This window comes from Crocodylus siamensis, chromosome 1 (genome assembly GCF_052110815.1).
Source record: "Crocodylus siamensis isolate JL-2025a chromosome 1, ASM5211081v1, whole genome shotgun sequence".
Lineage (NCBI taxonomy): Eukaryota > Metazoa > Chordata > Crocodylia > Crocodylidae > Crocodylus > Crocodylus siamensis.
In genome coordinates, this window is record NC_143395.1 from 285,376,693 (window position 1) to 285,396,641 (window position 19,949).

The following is a 19,949-nucleotide window of genomic DNA, read 5'->3' on the forward strand; positions in this document are numbered from 1 at the left end:
GTGGGCTTATTTGCATAATCATGGCATTGTTATTTCTCAGGAACCGTGCTCTGAATATGCAAATTGTGGTACTCCTACTACTATAATCCTTCTGCTATGATTGGTTTTTATATTTAGAATTTCCAAGTTGTTTGCCAATATAAGCATCTCACTGTAGTTTCCCATTCCCTTCAGCTGAAACATAAAACTAAAATATAGATATATAGAGTACTGGTACTGGGGTGATTTTTTGGGGGGGAAAGCAAATTTAACTACCCTGCTGCTGCAAGAGAAAGCATTAAAAAAAACCCAAAAACCAAAACGTATATGTGTGTGAGTGTATGCGGGGGGTGTGAATCTATCTTCCAATTTTCCTCCATCCCCTGGTCCCCTCAGCACACATTCCTCTTTCTAAAATGTCAACATGGATCTTGCCTTCAGAATAGCCCTTAAGTGATTGATTCTGTGGTTCTTACTTAGCATATAAGACAACTTTGCAAGCAAGGGCTGTGGTCAAGGTCTTATTTGCTCACATTAGAAGAATACCTTTATTATTAATCTATATCTATAATATATCTATATATTAATCTATAAACATATATATGCAGATAACAGAAAATTAGCTGTCAAAACAGAAAGTACATCGGGTAGGGTGGAAAGATGAAAGCATAAATGCTGCAGGAGAAGTTAAGTGTCAAAAGTATGTATTTTTTCTCATACCTTTCAGCAGCTGTAATTATTTTATATTAGTTATCTTCTTTCTTTTAATATGTGAATATTTTAATTCAAATTCCCTATTATGATAATAGCTTGGGTAATACATGAGCTAGTAAATTAGCCTATAATGATGCAAGTTATTTAGCTAAGGGTATTCTCATTACTTCAGCAACAGGAAGGACCCTCAAGTTTTATTGTGCAGAAATCTATCAACTGTAGGTTTTTCAATTAGCTTAATTGCAGGAAAAAATAATGCATGAACCCCCCAGCTCCCTAATGTTAGCTTTCCCTATAATACAATATACCTATGAGTTTGACACTACTTCTATTGAGTGGGATGACAATCTCTCCAAAAAAAAAATATCAATCTTCTAAGGACAATAAGTTAGTAGTCCATCTCTGTGATTTGTTGCTGTCTCTGACTTGTGTACAAATAAAAATATTTTCAGTAGGCTTGAGAGGAGAGTCAGAAATTCCAGAGTGAAGATATTCACTTTTTGTTACCATCCATAAGTTACTTCTACAAGTTAACTGAAAAAATACACTTAGCCAGACTTACTAAATGTGTGACCAGCTACTCATAAAGATGATTAAAGTGAACTGGCCTATCATTCAACCTCTTCTAAGCTTCTGTGTCACCAAATTGTACTAAAGGTAAATTGCTTTGAATTGTAGTCCATGCAATCTGATTAAACACATTATGCTTCATTATATGATTGTTAGCTGGCAGAAATAAGCTATGTTGTTATGGAGACAGACCATGAAATTAGTTTTTGATGCAGAAGTCTGAAAGTAAGTGACTGAGTTAAATTCATGTTTTCAATCGTTTCTCAAGTACAGATTTCTTTACAGACTCCCTGAGAATGTTTTGTGTCTTTGTGAAAAGGTGGACAGAATAATCCAAACCTAATTAATGGTCTGACTATGACATTTATCTGAATCTTTTTTATGTCTCCTTATTTTCTTGCAATTCCAGTGAAAAGAAACTGCTGAGCGTCTCTAATGCATCAACTGTGGTCACACGTGACACTTGCTTCCTCTTCAGACCAATTATACAAAAACCTAATCAAAATGCAGCTCAGTTTTGCAATTTGGGAATGTATGGTGTGTGCTATCATCTACTATGTTTAAAGTTAGGTCTAGTAATACTAACTACCTCTCCTGTTAAACTCATTAGATTTGGATCTAATTCCATTTATACTCTTACAACTAAGGAGTAATTTCATAGATAGTTGAATAAATATAAACCAGAGATAAATCAAAGCCAATAACTAAAGAGTTATTATTTATTAACAAAAATGCATTTGTACAACTGATACTAAGCTGTTTAAACAGCACATTATCTGTCAAATTCTACAACAATCTGTGATGTCAAAAGGTAGACTGCCTAGAAAATTAAGAAATTAAAACACTCTGCTATTCATTTTAACATTTGCTTTTACTGTACTGTTGATTTTTTAATCCTGTATGAGAAAATATTTTTGTGCAGCCACAATATATTGCTTTTTAATTATTTGAAAATGACATTTAAAGTGCAATGAAAATCCTTTCAAGTATCTCCCAACATTAATTTTTAAAAATAAAATAATAAAATTTTATTTCCACCCCTGCTCAAAAATATTATAAATATATTTTCTAAAATGAAAAAATTATCTTTATGAAGCAAATAAAAGTAATATATCTAGCAGATCATGTATCAAGTCAGTTCATGTAAATGTTTTGTTTCCCATGCAGCAGCTGACTTGGTCATTACAGTATATTTTAAAGAATAAACAATATTTGCAAGTTTTCTCCCGGATATTTTTTATCTATCATTGAAGAAAAAAGAAGGAAAAAAAAATAGCGAGAAGACAGGACTTGTGTATCTTTTCATAATGTATATGAACAGTGACTGATTTGGAGCTGATGCTAACAAAATGCTCATTTTTTGTTTTAAGTGTCAAAATGTGCTCTTATAAATGACAAAAGAATTGCAAAGAATATCATTTATAATAGAAGTTGGAATTTTTATCAAATTTCTATCAAGAAGTAATAGTGGGTTTCTCACTCAGTGTCTGTGCGTGTACTTTACGTGTAGCATACGCAGTATAAATAAACTTATATAAGGTTATTTTACAATTGCTACAGACTGTAGTGTTTCACAAGAATACTTGAATGTCAGTTTTGAGGAGGTCAGCTTAGGGAAATGATATTGAGGACAATCTGTTTATTATAACTTTAGTCTGAATATGGGTTTAGCGACAGCGGGGATGCTAGACTAAAGAGGACATGGACTCTTAATCGGCTGTGCTTAATCTTTAGCCTTTATCATTTGAATCTGTGCATGCTCTACAGGGCATTGCTAGCTGCTATCATTACTAGAAAAATAAAATGTCAACCAAACACAACCATTACAAAAATTTTTACATTTTGACTGGAGAACATTAAAAACGTCCTCACTATCAAAGCATGACAAAACATTATTTAAACATCAACAAATGCTTTTAATTGAATCCCTAATTTATTAAAATCAAAAAACAAAAGAAAAAAAAAATCATCTTTGTCTTCCTGGTTTGGTTAAAAGTGGTTTGATCTATGTGGCCCATGATTTAGTGTGCTGTGAAGGGAAGTATTTTTTACAATGTGCTTGGCTATGCAGCAGCTCTGTGTCTGTCAGGGATTAATTAAGGAAGCTAAGGAAGTTCTTATTTTCTTCAAGGCTTCGCTCAGCTAAACTGTTATGCAGTTTTGAATCATTTAGGGCCCAATAAATGAATGTGAAACCACAAGGAAAGGCAGTAGGCCATGCTACTTTGCAGGGATGAAAGAATGAGATCATAATTTCTTCAGTTTATCCTCAGTTAAAGTGAACTGGGGATATTCTTTAATCACAGCAAGAATTTTTCCTGCCAGGTAAGAGGAAAAAAAGAGCTTAAAGCATCAACATGGATATCAACAGTAGCTCTTAACTGAACAATAATAATCAGGCTAGGAGAAAGGCACCGAAGGCCTACGGTTCTCTTGTGCCTTTGGTTAAACAAACAACAAGGAAACACAAGCAAACAAGCAAAAAAGACATAGTGACGGATGAAGAAAGTGTGTCTGAAAGGAAATATAGCCTGCTTTTATATGCTTTTATTTGAGATCTGGTTGCCTATAATTGCCTATATATGGGTATATATATCTGGTGTATATACTGGCATTTTGGAATAATTTTTTTAATATAATTTCTATTGACAGATTGTGTGGGTTGTTTGTTCAGATAGTGAGAAAGTTCTCTCATCTTGATCCTCATTCCAATAAAAAACGAGCTTCCCAGTGATGACTTTAGTATAGGCGGTACAAGGTTGATCAAGGGTAGGATTAGTTTCATGTTGAAAATAAACACCTTTTGGCTGAAAACATGAGCTCTGGTCATTTTAGTCGAGAAACACATGACTAAAAATGTTGTATATAGTATTAAATAGTATATTATAGTGTGTGTGTGTAATGTATACATATACACTATATACATATACACTATTTATATATATCAGCAAAGATACATGATTGATATGTATTGCAAACATATTGGGTTGTTTTATAGCTTTGACTGGAAGTCAGGGTAATGACCAGGGATTCTGGTTTTCTCTGATAAAAACAGATCAGTGACTTTCAGATTTAAAAATGTAACCCAAAATTCACGTTTTCTGTGATTAAAATGAAGCACCACTATATATATCTCTATTGTGGTGTTTCATTTTAATCATGGAACAGGATTTGGGGTTACTTTTTTTAATCAAAAAGTTGGGGATTTTTTTTTTTATCAGAGGAAGCCAGGATCTCTGGAAATGACAGATGCCATTTTGTATGTAACATACCTTAGTCAGATATTAGTGTGACAAAGGTCAGAATATAATACTTTTGAGGAAAGTGTCTTCCCTACTGTATAACTTTTATAAACGATTTACATTCTTTTGTGATCTGTTATATATGACATCCTGAAATTGTTACACAATTAAAGCATGTTATATGAGAGCTGCTAAATAGTGATGTGAATCAAACTATATCCATTTACGTTGCTGAAGATGTCACCTTATGCTTTGCATTTTTATTAATAATGTATTAGTTTAGCTTTTGATTACATACTATGTGAATATTTTACCACAAATTTAATTAGCATAGATTTATGTTGTAGGTTCAAAATACTCTTCTTTGAGACACTTTCTGTGTCTCTGAGTATAGGAACATACATGTGTTTTGGAGGTTAGCTCTAACTTTAAAGTGATTTGGAGTGCCTATGGTCGTTTTTCATGTTTAAATAATATGCAACTACAAATCTGAAATAAGAATCTTTATTTCAGTTGAGAGGTGGAACTGTTGAGCTATTAGTAGGTAATACTACAGCATTTGCTTTTATAAACTGAGCCTTAAGTATGAACCTTCAACCTAGCCTACCCTAGTTTCCAGGTTCAGTAGTTCCCTATCTGTCCTCTGACAAGCATCTTCATCAACTTGTTCAGCATGATTCTGTTATTTTTTCACTGTTTTTAGGTTTGAGTGGATATTTAAAAAAATTCTAATTCATTCATTTATATTTGCATATACACTGGTCAGCTTTATACATTTAAACTAACTAACCTGGCACTTTGTGTTTACTTCTCACATCAGTCCATAACATTTTCACCTTTATGCCTTATTACATATTCCTTGTAAAGGTATCTATATTAGATGACCTTCTGAGGTCCCTTCCAGGCCTACTTTCCTATTATTCTATGGTATATGTGCAGTGAATGACTTATAATAGTATGAGATTTATCATTTTAAAGTTTCAGGTTTTAAAATTAAATTGTGTATTTCGATTAAAATCTCAAAACTGAAACATTAAGTTATATTTAAATGAACTCCAAGATAATAAACAGGTTTGGGGCTTTGTTTGCTTCCTTGTTTGTTTTTGGCAGGCACCAGTGCTTCAGAAAATTGTTGCCTTTTCATCATATAAACTATAGCTATGCATTCTAGTGTCATTATCATCTTTTACAGACAAAACAACAACATTTAATGTTTCCTCAAGCCAAAGATTAAGTTACAGTTTCTATCAATAGCTTGTTTATTTTTAACCTCTGCTCATGCTGAAATCTTTCAGTTTATCTTTCTGCTTTAGAAAAATCAAATTCAGATTTATAATACCCTTGTTACTTAAATGCCTTCTTGCCTTACATTATGTAAGAACAGCATACACTCTTTTGGATAATAAGATATAACCTCTAGCAAAATGTGAGAAGGATTAATAACAGATAAAAATGACAATACAACATGATAACACAAGATTTATAACATAATTCAGATTAAATAAATTTAGCAGCATAACAGTAGCAGATGAGGGGGAACCTTTAGTCTCTGTTTTGAAAGATAAATTATTGTTCCCCATTGTGTCAGCTTCCCTGAAGCCAATTCTTTCCCTGTTAGAGTCCAATACATCACCTCCTTCTAATCCAGAAATACTGCAGCATCTGTGGAAGAGAAGAAAGCATATGTCTGACTTCCACAATGAACCCTCAGCCTAGGAAGATAAATCTATATGTAATCCAGGCCCTTATTTTTTCCATCCTTCTTTTAACAGTAATAAATATCTTCTGACACTGAAGAACAGGACTGTAATCTAGAGAAAATAAAGTTCTTAAATCTTTAGAGCTAAACTCAGATTTAATTGCTGATTTCAAAATGCTGCTCTTGTCTCCTAGAGTTTCCCATTTCACAGGCGTTTAAAGGATTGTGCCCAATTAGCTTTCTCAGGACTATGATATGGAATGAAACCTTATACCAGGGGTTAAAAATTATATATTCCCCAAAACTTATTATACTGTACCTTGGAAAGAGTAGAACAGCAGACGGCCCCACAGGGAATGATACCTTCAGTGTATGTCTGCAAGCATAGAGGGAGAATTCCCATAGGGGTTGCCCCCTCCTCTTGCAAGTGTTGTCTCAACCTGGGGCATGGGAGTGAGACAAATACCGGGTCTTGGTGCACCTATCATGTTGTCACTCCTCTGGTCAAAATGTCTTGTGCGCAAGCACACAGAGAGAATCCCTATGGGAGTTTTCCCCACCATGCTTGAAGACACTACAGGGAGAATGATTCTCTGGGGACCCTTTCGAATCTCCTGCAGAGGGAGACAGTGCAGAGAGATCCCAGCACCGGTTTGCAGGCCTGGATGGGGGAACCACTTCAGGAGTTCCCCTCTCTGCTTTTGCAGGTGCACCCCAGGGGAATCCCTTGCAGGGGGGATGCACCATGCCTCAACACAGCGGAATGTGTCTGCAAGATTTTCACCTGCATATGCGGGCCCTGTGTCAGGGTGAGGCACCCAGTTCCCGTTTTCATCAGGATCAGGCCCCTGAACCCTACAGTGAAAAGATATCAACTGCAAAAAAGCAACACAAACTACTATTAAGTTCATTGCTGCCACAAAATTTTAAGCACTTGTGGCACAATAAAATTCAGTGAGATCTGTTCACTTGGCTTTTTTGCTACTGTAAAAATATTTATGGCCACACAAAGTTGACACAAAGTCAACCATATTGTAATGCTACTGTTGCATCAATTTTGTCTCATGCTTGCATATGAATAAGTAGAGAGTATTTGGCTTTATGAGTTTTATATATATATATATATATATATATATATATATATAGATCTTTATCTATATGTATAGATATAGACATAGATATATATGTGTGTATATATAATACCTTATGCATTTTTATTTCTAGATCTCTCAAACTTAATTTTTTTCAAGTATTTTGCAGTCTTGAACCTATGTTTTTACATGATCTTATTAAGACTAATAATTACAGTCAATTTTTCTTTAAAAAAACATTGGCTGAAGGGAATCTTACTAAGATAGATAAATTAAACATAGTTTGCTACACAAATCTATTCCTCATCTATGGAAAGTTCAAGGGAAAAGTCTCTGTTCCTTATGGCTGCTGAGGGTTTGGGAATTACGTATTTTGTAAGCATGACACGTTAGGCTAGAGGATAATCTTCCATGATAAATGGTAGAAGCTCCTTTACTTGTGTTGTTTCAAACAGCATTATATCAGGTAAGTCAGGAAGCAGATATTAGAGCAGCAGATTGAGCAGGGAAAGCAAATCAGAATGGCACTGAGGGATGGCGCAGGACTAACTTGTGGCATGCCTGCCAGGAAGGCTATTCTCAACGGCCATAAAGTATTTGGTATTATTATTATTATTGTTTCTATTATTATTATTATTATGACACATGGGAATAAGATAAATACATATTCTTAATTATTATATACTTATAAGAAATATATATCCCTCTATCCTTCTTTAAAATGCAAATAACGTGTGTCAGTATGTGGCTGGCTGTGAAAAAACAAACAGAACATAAATAATTATTGCAAACTATGAAAATGAGTTAATTCAAGCAGTTCTCCTGCTCTAATGAGTGAAAAATCCATGTTACAATAAAGGGAAATTTTCTCATATAATTGTATATGCTACAGACAAAACTGTAGCTAAGAATAAATATTTTTGTAATGCTAAGCTAACTCTTTGGGATATGGGATTTTAGTGGTAAATAGGCTTCCAGTTGATGCAGAAATGCTTAGCATTTGGTTGGTGTTAAATGGATTTTTCATTTACAGAATCTGATGTACTTAATCTAATAGAGAAAACCTATGCTGTGATCACTCACATAGTACAATATTTAGTTACTTGTTGTTTTGTTGTTTTCCAAGCCCTCATGGTTGAAATCATTGGTATCTATCAGTAGAAATTAAATAAATATATATCAAGACAAACTAAAAGCTTTTTAAAATGTCAGAAAAATCCAAACCTTTCTTTATTTATGCTTCATACACTTTTAAAGAATGATCCTAATGAGATGTTGCAATATTAAAAATGTACTTTCTTTGAAATATTTATAATATGGTAAAGATTATTTGATTTTTACTTAAGGAATCTGTTAGAACTCAACTTCATGCGATGCACAATGATTAGGGAGACGACGACTCAATTGCTTATGGATCCTGTTACTCATTAGCCAGAGCAAGAAGGGAGCAAACACCAGCGGATATTGCTTGCAACAGCTTTTTTCAGAATGGAGACAGCTTTGGGCCAAGTCCCAAAAAACCCAACAAACTGGGGACCTGCTCTGAACATTAGTTCTTTTCACATTTTGTACAGCTTGATTCATGCTCATTAACATTCACTCCACCTCTGTTCCTCCTTCTGTTCCACCCATTTCTCCTCCCATCTCAAGCTCTACTTCTGTTTACTATTTACTTCATTAAGATGTAATTGCCTATGCATTTCATTCATTTACATGCCCCTCTGCTAAGAGTGCATGCCTAAGACTTTGACCCTGTCTTCTCTCGGTGGATTGTGGTTTCTTGCTGGTTCTTTCTGGTTCTTTGCTGATTTCAGCACCATCTCTAAGGTCTTGCTTCTGCTTTATCTCCTGACGATAGCTGGTGGGCTGCATCTTGTTCTTCTTACACAGTGGGCTCTAACAGTACAATCTTGTTAGAAAACTGCTTGCCTAAGCAATGTTATTTTTAATATAACATTCTGTCTTATGGCCAGCAGCTTTTGCTGAGACACAGATTAAAGCCTTGTATTCAGCTGCCAATCCAGTGCTCCCCAAAATCCAAATAGTGTCACCCTAACAGAATCAACCACTGTTTTGCTGGGAAAATTGAAATAATGGAGTGAGTGTGTGTGTGTGTGTGTGTGTGTGTGTATACACACACAGATGCATATATATATGTATACCCATTCTTTCAATTTCCCAGCAAAACAGTGGTAGATATATATATATAAAAATATGCCCTGATGCTATTGCTTTCCTTTGCTACTTGTGCCGTGGACAACCAACAGAGGGTGCACAAGTTACCTAGCAAACTGAATGTTCCTATTGTCTTGACATCACTGATGATATTACAGGTATTGTCAGATAGGAAGAAACGATATACATCTTAGCCAAATTAAAATAATAGTCATGATGACGATAACAATAACAATACCACCACCACCAATAAAAACAACAACAACAATAAGTGAATGCATTTTGTATTCAATTTATGAATTGAGGAAATGAAAAACTGATTAAAATTCTATGGGGAAGGGGGATGGGTGACCAGATAATTGCTCTGTAACATATAACAAGACTTCAGAAGAGGATATTGAAAAATCACTATTCTGTACTTACCATCAATGTGAATGCTTCTTTGAAAATGTCTACAAAATATTGTATAGCTGAACTGAGTTCAATTCAGAGAAATATTATAATTGTGATAAGCTACTCTGAAGCCATTCATAGAGAACAGCCATTTCTATATGAAGAAGCCATTTCTTTTTTTGCTTTTGATTGTGTCCCCATATATGATGCAGGCTTAGATTTACCAATGTGTTTTACTACCAGTTTTGCAGATTATATTCATACAGCCTGATCATAAATGATGCGCTCTCATCTTCCCTTGACTTGAAAGGGAGTTCAGGGTGTTAAGACCGAGACACTCTGTAAAAGTTATATTGTCATAAGCAGGGATGCTGGTTTTCTCTGATTTAAAAATCCCCAACTTTTGGATTAAAAAAAAGTAAGACCAAATCCACATTTTTCTGTGATTAAAAGGAAACACTCTGTGTGTGTGTGTGTGTGTGTATAAGATTGGGGCTTTGATTCGAGAATTTCAAATTTAAGTGCCCAAATTAAGCTGGACATTTAATTGGATTAACAAATCACCTAAGCAGATTAGGTACCCAGTTCCAGTGAAATAACCTCACTGGATTTAGATGACTATCTTAAACTCTTTCAGAAATCCCAGTTGAGCTTTATTGTCATCTTAGGTGCCCAGCTATCTTTGAAAATTTGACCATTGTTACTTAGAAAATTTTTCCTTTTTCTTAAAGAATTTTACTCAGTTCAATTATTTTACTAATGAATAAAATTAAATGCCCCAATAGCTCCAGCAATACTTTTATTCTTTCATGTGGCTATCACTATCACATGTATCTGTTCCCAGGCCTGTTTTGTTACCTCCATTCTTCAGTCTTTGTTCTCTAGTTTTAACAATAAATTTTAGCTGTTTGGTATTAGAATACTAGCTTTGACATCCAAGAAAAGAAAACTTAGACTTGCTCATTTATATTCTTTTTTCCTTTTATGTTATCCTACCTGATTTTTATCAACATTAGTAATAATGTAGCCACATTCACTTCCTAATGAGGGATGTTCAGTATCTCAGCCATTTTTCTGTTAGCATCAACTTCTCTGTTCATGAACCTATTTACTCTGTAATGTGTTTTTTCTTTTAATGTACTTGGTGTACAATATTCTTATCTATCAGACATTTTTACTAGCTGTAATTTTTTTTTTACTATGTTTCTCTCCCTCTCTCTCTCTCTTTTAATTTCCTTGCAAGCCTTATCTTGTAACTGTTCAACAGTTTAGCAGCCTGGGCCTGAACACTAGGGCTGTATGAAGCTTTGGTCATTGATTTAATTCAGAAGACATTTGGCCCAATTCAGCACTGAATCCGAATTGAATCAGGAGACCCTTTAATCTGTCTGAATCGAATCAGAAGCCTCCAAATCAGTTCAGAGAGATTTGATGATTCAGCTGTAAACACAGCCTTATATGTTTTTTCTACATACTTCAAGGTACCAGGCAGCTTGTGAATGCTGAGATGGTGGGGTGGATGGAGCGTTCAATGGGAGCACTGATTTCTCCACTTTTGAGTCCACTGTGGAGTCCCGTCTCGGTGACTGATGCCTCCTGGCTCTCAGGGGGCACCCGGGGTCCCCCCACAGCCAATTACAAAGCCGGTAGGGCAGGGAGGCCTGCATACTCTGCAGGGGACCCAGAAGTGGACTGGAAGTACTTCCGGTCCACTTCTGGGTCTGCCACTGAGCATGTTGGGGGCTTCCCCTTGCTCCTCTGGGATGCGTTCACAAGCCGCATTTAGTACCTTGAGTTATGTAGAAAAAACATTTAAAGCTGTTTCGATGGCCAAATCAGAATTGAATCTTCAGATTCAGATTTGGCCAAATCAAATCAGGACAGTGATCCAAATCACCAAATTAAATCACTGTCTCCTGAATCGGGCCGAATCCGAAATCAAATCGAATATAGCCCGGTTCGCACTCCCCTACTGAGCACCACAGGGACAACACCAGGAAGGGCCACATGCCACAGAGGCTGTACTGGGTTCTGCCATAGCTTCCCCTCACCTTCTTGACTTCAAGCTGCCTAGGACTGCATGGGTGGGCATTTTCCTGAGTCCTGAAAGCTACCCTTAGCTGAGCTGCCCTTTCTCACCTGCTAAGGCCTGGGCAGGAAATGAAAGCCAGAGAAAGGAGAGCAAACCTGGTGACCCCAAGTGCTGCAGCAGCAGCCACAGCAATGAGGGGAGTGATGGCCAGGGGGAGCCTGGAGGCTGCATATTAACCCTTCATGGTCCACATAGCCCTATTTTAGCTGATGCTGTATTCCTATTGGTTTTATTTCTGATTTATTTTTGCACCTTGTGAAGGAACATTTACTGTCTCTTGTCTCTTTACTTTTATAATGTGACCCTAGTTGGGGTGTATTTTGAAATGCTCCACTCTTCCTTTACACTCCCTGCACTCATTCACTGCATCATCCATACTTAGCATTTTTTAAAATTTCCCCTAAATTTATTGTCTTGAAATCTTATAACCATATGCTACCGTTTTGTGTTCCCATTCCTTTCTAAGATTAAATGAAAATAGATCACGTTTATCATTTAGTTACTGTTAGTATCCTGGATTAGGTTATTTTTTCTATGATGAAAAAGAAGGATGACATCTAATAACTGTTCATTATATTTACATTAGTATTTGGATACAGACAGTGACTTCTATCACTTATTCATACTCTTTGCTAGTAACAATTTTAGAGGAATGGATATCTAATAGAGAAGAACAAAGAAAAGGGATAGTCCTATGGTTCCTGCACTGGCCAGACACAGAAGATAGCTGGTTTCAATTCCTGTCTGTCCCATACACTAACTGAATCACATAGTAGTTTGGTACCATGGAATAGCACCCTTTTTTAGGACCAGAATAACATAGGACTGGAAGGGAACTCCTGGGCCATCAAATCAAGTTGTCCTCCATTCACAAGCACTCTAATATAAGCCAGTAACCCATTCATAAAATAACAAAAAATTCTTTGCCTACACAATAGAAGGAAACAGAGGATTACCAGATACCTCCCACATAGAGACAGAGGATATATCTATACTGTGTCATTAATGGGTCTTGGGGAAGATGAGGCCACACTTAGTGTTGATGTGCTCTTGACCCAGAAATTCACTTGAGAGTCAGCTCTAATATCACCCCTACACCCCCTCTTAAACTTGCCAGAAACTGATGGCTTGAGAAAGGGCACTGGACACAAGTCTGAAGCAACTTCATCAAGAAGATACCAAACATTTGAATCCATCTGTCACATGCATTGTTATTGTTCTACAAATGTCCCCATCCTATCCTACTGCTCTACATAAATTAATCGAGTTGCATCTTGAAGCAATTCAGGTTTCTGTTCCTCCTTTTGTCTTTTAGATTACACATTTTGGGGGAAAAACATATCTCTTGCTGTCCTCGTGTACAATGCATAGTACTGAGACCACTAGATACTACTGAAACACAAATGATGATAGTCTCTTCAACGAAGTATCACTTGAAATTTCATCACAAGTTACGCTCTTTACTCCTAATCACCTGAAAGTCCTTACACATTCCTTTTATATGAAAACCCTCTGTCTAGCCTGCCTCTATATCTTCATGAAGTATTCATAGGGTGCAATTGAGCTAGCTATGCTGTCAGCTTTGTGGCCTCTAAGTGAAGATCTGGCTGCTCCAGAGGGCAAAGGATTTGGGAATCATGGTACCATGAAGAAATTAAAACATTTAGAAGTAAGGTTTAAAACTGGGGCATCTGAAGATGATATATCTGATTTCCTGACAAGAAAGGCAGAACTTACTAACAAAATTAAATTGAATCCTTCACTCTCAGTGTTCACGAAATACATCCAGAGAAATGATGACAGATAAATTTAATTCAGGAGAAAAAAGCTTTACTAAAGGAAATCAAGATTGTGCCAGAAGAGAGTCTCTGCTATTAAAATATTAAAAGTTGGAGAAAGCTTTATGGTCAGATGAGACACAGAAACTGCTGACAGATATTTTAAACTTGTAGGAGATCAGAGAAATTATTGATGGGTGAAAGAGAAGCAGTTGTTGCTTTTTGCTGAATAGTTAATTGGCTTCTGCCCCAAAGAGATTACTAAGGATGTAAGTGAAAATAATGCCTGCAATAAACTAAGACACCCAGAGTGGGGTTTTTAGAGGGAAATATTGGATGTGTAAGGATGCACTGCGTGCACGCACACACACACACACACACGGCATGTCCACATGTGCATTAATGCACTTTAGTGAATGCACATTAAAGCTAGTACTTCCAAGTGGCTGTACACAAGCGCAGAAGTTGTTCCAACAAGCTGTAGTTACAACACATCAAAGCAGACTCAATTAATCTTTAGTTCAAGCACCCTGCTGCCATTTTGAAGCATGCGGGCACTGATATACAAGATGCTATAGTGCTTTAATTAGAGGCTCTTGGAGGCGGTCTAATTAATGTGCTACCTCCCCTATCTCTGGAGTACATGTAAAAGTGCCCTTCATTGTGAGGTACTAGGAAAATGCACATTAGCCTGGCTTAATTCTCATTTATTAAAGAGCATGGTTTTTAAGTGACTCTTAATGTGCATTGGACTATTTTAATGCGCATTAGTGAAAGTGCCTTGTTAATGAGCATTAAAGTGCATGTATAGACACACCCAAAGGGTTTAATATATTATTGAGTTTTGTTTTACTGATAGTTAACCTATGAATTTCATTAATGGCATAGAAGTGCCTTTTTTGAAATGGCAATGCCCCTGAGAAGTATAAGTGTTTGCTGTGGCAAATTTGCCAGGAGGCTTTGCCCAAGTTACTGTAGTTTTATAGCACTTTCTTTGTTTGGTTACTAATCAGGCTATGTTTGGTGTCTCAATCCACTTAAACTTCTCTAAATAGGAACAAATCTACCTTTATAAATTGATTAAGCAAGCACATTTCTGTTTTCAGTAGAATTCTGATATATTTAAAGGAGGAAAAAAGTAAGATGAAGTTTGTAAAAATATCAATGGCTTGTAACCATCTGGAAAGCTAGTCAGATCAAATGTCTTTTACAAGACTCTAGATAAACTTGGCATCTATACAGCCTAAGAACTTAAGCTTTATTTCACAAACATAAATTTTGTTGGATAATTGTAAGACAACATAACTTAAAAACCAAACATATGTTATATAACATGGTTGGATTAATACATTTAAATGTTTTCTATTACAAAAAACTACTTGCTTATGGAATATATATATATAGCTACATTTTGTATGTTGGACTCGGTCAAAATTTATCATGATATTGCATAACTGGAAAGAAAAAAATGTATGATATCAATGAACATAACTTTAGGTTTAATACATCAGTTAAGATTTACCACTGTCAAACTTTCCTCTTCATAATCAAATCTGGTTACTGACACTATCACCATATAACTTTATGAAGACTATTTAGAAACAGTATTTAAAGGAGAAATGTCTGTGTGGTGTCTGAACAGTAGATGCAATATTATTACTACAGTGTTATGACAGAGACCACTGCAAGGATATTTCAGTGTATATTTATGGGTTCTGTTCTCAATTCTAAAATATAAATTTAGAAGAATATATGGGAGAATCAAAGGAAATAATGAACTATTTTATATGAAATGTGTAAGCTCTTAACCATCATTAGCTTCTTTCCTTCCTTTTTCTCTTCCTCTTCCTTTTCTTTTTTGCTAGTCATCAGCCCTGAAGATAGGTCTCATTACAGTGTGTAGAGATTTGCATGTGTTTCCTGTCTGACATCTGTAAAATTATTCTTAATTAACCTAAGGCCCCTATGCATCATTCTGGCAGCTAAAAGATACCTAAACCAAAAAGTTTGTTTCTACTTTGAGATGTCTTTACAATTTCAGAATCATGTGGAGGAATCTTTGAGCAAATAATAATCAGGGCTGTATATGAAAGTGTGATTTGAATTTTTCTTCAAGTTATTCTTACTGAAGCTGATAACGTACTACTAATTTCATCTAAGATAACTAGGATAAAAGTACAAGGCTACCCTTCAGTATGCCTCACAGAATAAACTTATTGTCACCTGGGATAAGGGAGATTTTTTTACCCCAAATTGCTTCTTATTGCAAATCAGGTCAATAAAGAAAGTTTAACGCTTTCTTGATTTGCAGATGCTTCCTCAGCCTGACCAAGGGTGTTCGTTAGGCCTGTGTGAAGCAGCAAGTATTTGATTCAGATTCAGTCGATTTGGAGGGACAGTGATTCTATATGGTGATTCGAATTGCTGTCCTGATTTGATTCGGCCAATTTGGATTCAGACATTTGGCTCCAATTAGGAGATTTGGCCATAAACTATAATGGGGAATCACTAAAATACCTATAACTTTGTCATTTGTTTGAAGATTTGGGTGAAAACAGCAGCAGTGGTGGCCCCTTCTGCGGGCATGAAACATGCCAAGCTTCAAGGAGATAGGTGCAGGGGTTCTGTGAAAGTGCACCTCAAAAATTTGTTCTGAAAGCAAATGAAAAAAGCAAATAGGTGTGGCATGAGGAGGGTGGCACTCACTTCATCTGCACGTGGAGCTTGGGGAACTCTAGCAGTGGAAGGTTTACCTTCAGGAACACCAACTGCTCCACCAAACCAGGATCCAAAGAGGTGTGGTAGGGTGTCACAACATCACCAGCAATGCTGAACAACCTCTCACTTGGAATACTGGTCGGTGGACAGGATAGGTGTTCCTGGGCAACCATGGTCCGGTCCTGCCACACCTGGCTGTGGGTTGCCCAATAGGCCAAGGGGTCACAGTGCAGTGGCTCCACATCCTCAGCGAGATAAATAGCCCCTGATGCCTCTGCACTAGCTGCCTGATGCCTCTGGACCCCAACATTGAAGACATGCCCTTGGCCCACATTGGCAGTGGCTGTAGTGGAGGAGATTGGTTTGTGTTTGAAGTGCTGGCATGGGAAAGTGGATCCCCATCTTCCATGAACCCCAACCTCTGCCCTTCTGCCTCCCTGACTCTGTTCACCAGCACCACCATCGAATGATCAAGGGTTTTGCTGCTTCAGACACATCCCTTCACCCTCAGGTCGCACATGTCTGCCAGCACGTGGATCATACTGGACTGCAACAGATCCAGCCATTTTTTTTATGCCCTCCTTCAACTGCTTCACCAGTATCTGCACCTCTAGTGAAAGTGTCTTGCCCAAGCCAGGAACACTGATTCCCTGGAACACCTTTATTTCATTCTCAAGCTCCTTCACTATGGGGATCACCTGGCTAAGGAGGGCATTGCCAATGCTAAGGCTCTTGGTGGCCTTGAGGAATGGCTTGAGGACCACCAAGATCTGGGAGATGGTATCCCACTCAGTTTTGTTAAGGGGGCTGCTTGTCCCAATCTCCCTGACCAAGGCCATCTGATGGATGGTATTCTGTTGCTCAACCAGCCTTGCCAGAATCAGGTATGTGGAGTTCTACTGAGTTTACACATCCTGCATGATTTTGTGCTGCAGGATGCTCAGCTCTGTCTGTTTGTCGCACAACATCTTGCCCCACTTGATGCTCCGGTGGAAGTAGCCCACCACCTTCCTACATTTCAAAATGAGTTGGCTGGTAGTGACAGCACCATCACTGGGAGCTCAGCCCGCCTCCAAGACATCCCAGACTATGAGGTAGAACTTGTGTGTCACACATCAGATGTCAACAAAGTTGGCATCATGGTCTGGCTCAGCAATATTGGCCCCATTGTCAGTGACCATGAACCTGTGGGGGAGCTTACCCTGTCCAACAAGCCACCCCTGCACCATGCAGTTCATGGTCACCATGATCTCCCTTGCTGTGTGGGACCCACTCATCATCTCCACTTGAAGGAGAGCCCACAAACACCCTGCTTCATTGCACCAGTTCCCTGTGAGGGAGAGGTAGGCATGATCTCCACTGTAGCTGCTTCAGAAGTCTGAGGTGAATTGTAAAAACTATCTGTGGCCCTGCCTTCCACAGCTCCTCCCTCAAGTACTCCTTGCATGCCTCATACAGGGAGGGCACCACCGTCCTGCTAAAGGTGGTGCATGCAGGCACTTGGTATGATGGGGCCACAAGTGCCATGAGCCACCTGAACCCTGGATGCTTAACAAAGGAGAAGGGATGGCTATCCAGAGCAAGCATCTCCCCAATGCTCTGGGTGACTTTGCTCACCTTCGGAACCTGCCTCTGCTTTGTCTTCACCTCTACTGGTCTAGGGTGGTCTGCCTCTTCTTCTTGGGGATAGGGGCTTTGGAGCTAGAGGGGTACTTCTTTTTGGGCATGCTCCCACTGGTGCCAAGTTGAGAAGGAACAAGGGCAAGGGGATACTGCCTCCTGAGATGCAGCAACATCACTGTGATGGTGATGTGTTTCATGTTCTTTCCCCAGCTGATCTGTCTTCAGCAGTGCTGGCTGGCAGCATACCTGGGATCATCTGCCACCTCAAAATGATTCCACACTACACTACCCACCCACTTCTGGGTTGAGGGTGGGGAACCTGTCTTATCCCCCTCCTCACCAGGCAGAGGCACAACAACAGGAAGAGCTGAGCCATGTGCCCCCAAAATCTCTTCCGAAGTGCCTTCCAGAGAAGGAGACCTAGCTCTAGGGGAACTTTGAGAGGTGTGGAGCACAAACTCAGATTCCCCTTCCTTCCCCAGAATTTCCTTCACTATGGCCCTCAGATCCTCTGCTTCCAGATCCAGCTTCTCCTCTGGCACTGCAAGGCTCATGCTGGAAACTGAAATTGGGATGGAGAATGTCATGATGCTGCTGGTTAGTGGTGTTGGTGGTGGTGCTGGTGCAGGCACTGCTACCACTTCTTTACTCCTACTTGCAGCAGAAGACTCATTGTTGCCAGGAAAGAGGGTGCATCTATGTTTGGGGTGGGGGGAACTTGCAGTTCTCTCTCTGCCCCCTCTCCCTTCCCTGACAGAAGACCTGGAACCTGCCTTTCCAGCACTCTTCATAATGTTTGGTATGCTACAAAACGGGGGTGTGTGTAATATATGTTGTGCTTTCCTGCACAGTGATGACACACTCTCAAGGAAAACACAGATTTCTTTTTGTGGGGGAAAAGAATCAAGACAGACTAACAAGGACAAATAAGAGGATTTTGGGGGAAGAATAAGTTGAAAGGAATGGATAGGGATAACAATAGGGATTGTAGACAAGGTTAAGTGGGAGAGGATTGGATACAATTTACAAGAAGAGAGGCTAACTAACAAGAGACTAAGCCTTTCAGACTGCTGCTCCAAGAGAGACACAGATCACAAAAGGCACAGATCACTTCAGACACAGCTTGATAAGGTGTTTCCATGTCCCTCCTTCAGAGCACTGTGATTAGAAGGGAACTCAGAGGAAGATGACGGTCACTGCCAGCTACAGATGTCAATATCAGAGCAGTCTTTCCCCTCTTCTCAGCTTCTTCCATATATGGAAGATTACCCCATCCCCCTCTCTCTTCTCAGTTTCTGTTTCCTGCAAGCCTTCTAAATCTCTCTGAATCAATTCAAACCTTTTAGTGGGTCTCCTGATTCAATTTGGATTCAGAGATTCAGCAGCCGAATTGGGCCGAATGTCCTCTGAAGCAAATTGGCTACCAAAGCTTTGCACAGTCCTAGTGTTTCTGCCCCAAAGCTTGCAAAAAATAATTTTCCAACTACTTGAGCAGATCTAATAAAAGATACCAGATTTACCCAAACAACTTTGTCTGCCTTGAGAAGAATATAGCTTTGGTCACTAAACAGGGTGAAAGATTAAATAGTTATGGTATTGCATGATAATTTGAGGGTTATTTGAGTTTGATGCTTCCTCATCTATACTTGCAGTGTTGATTAACTAATACTACAGTCCTCAAAATTTAAAACATAACTTTAATAGTCTTGTATGCAGCACTGTAACTAAGGTGTGGGAGGCATGTAACTGGGGCAGAAGACTTGGAAACACAGTATTTCAGTATCAGTGCCTAAATGCATTAACAGCAAGATTTGATTCTCAGAATTTCTTTATTATTAATGGTGTAGCAGAGTAAGTCTTAATATCTCTACTACT

General features: G+C 38.1%; 1 protein-coding gene across 5 annotated transcripts in view; it reads left to right on the forward strand.

Moving 5' to 3' along the window:
- Positions 1-19,949, forward strand: part of NLGN4X (neuroligin 4 X-linked) — a 284,323-nt gene that overhangs the window by 91,839 nt on the left and 172,535 nt on the right. The gene's annotated exons all lie outside the window — the stretch shown is intronic.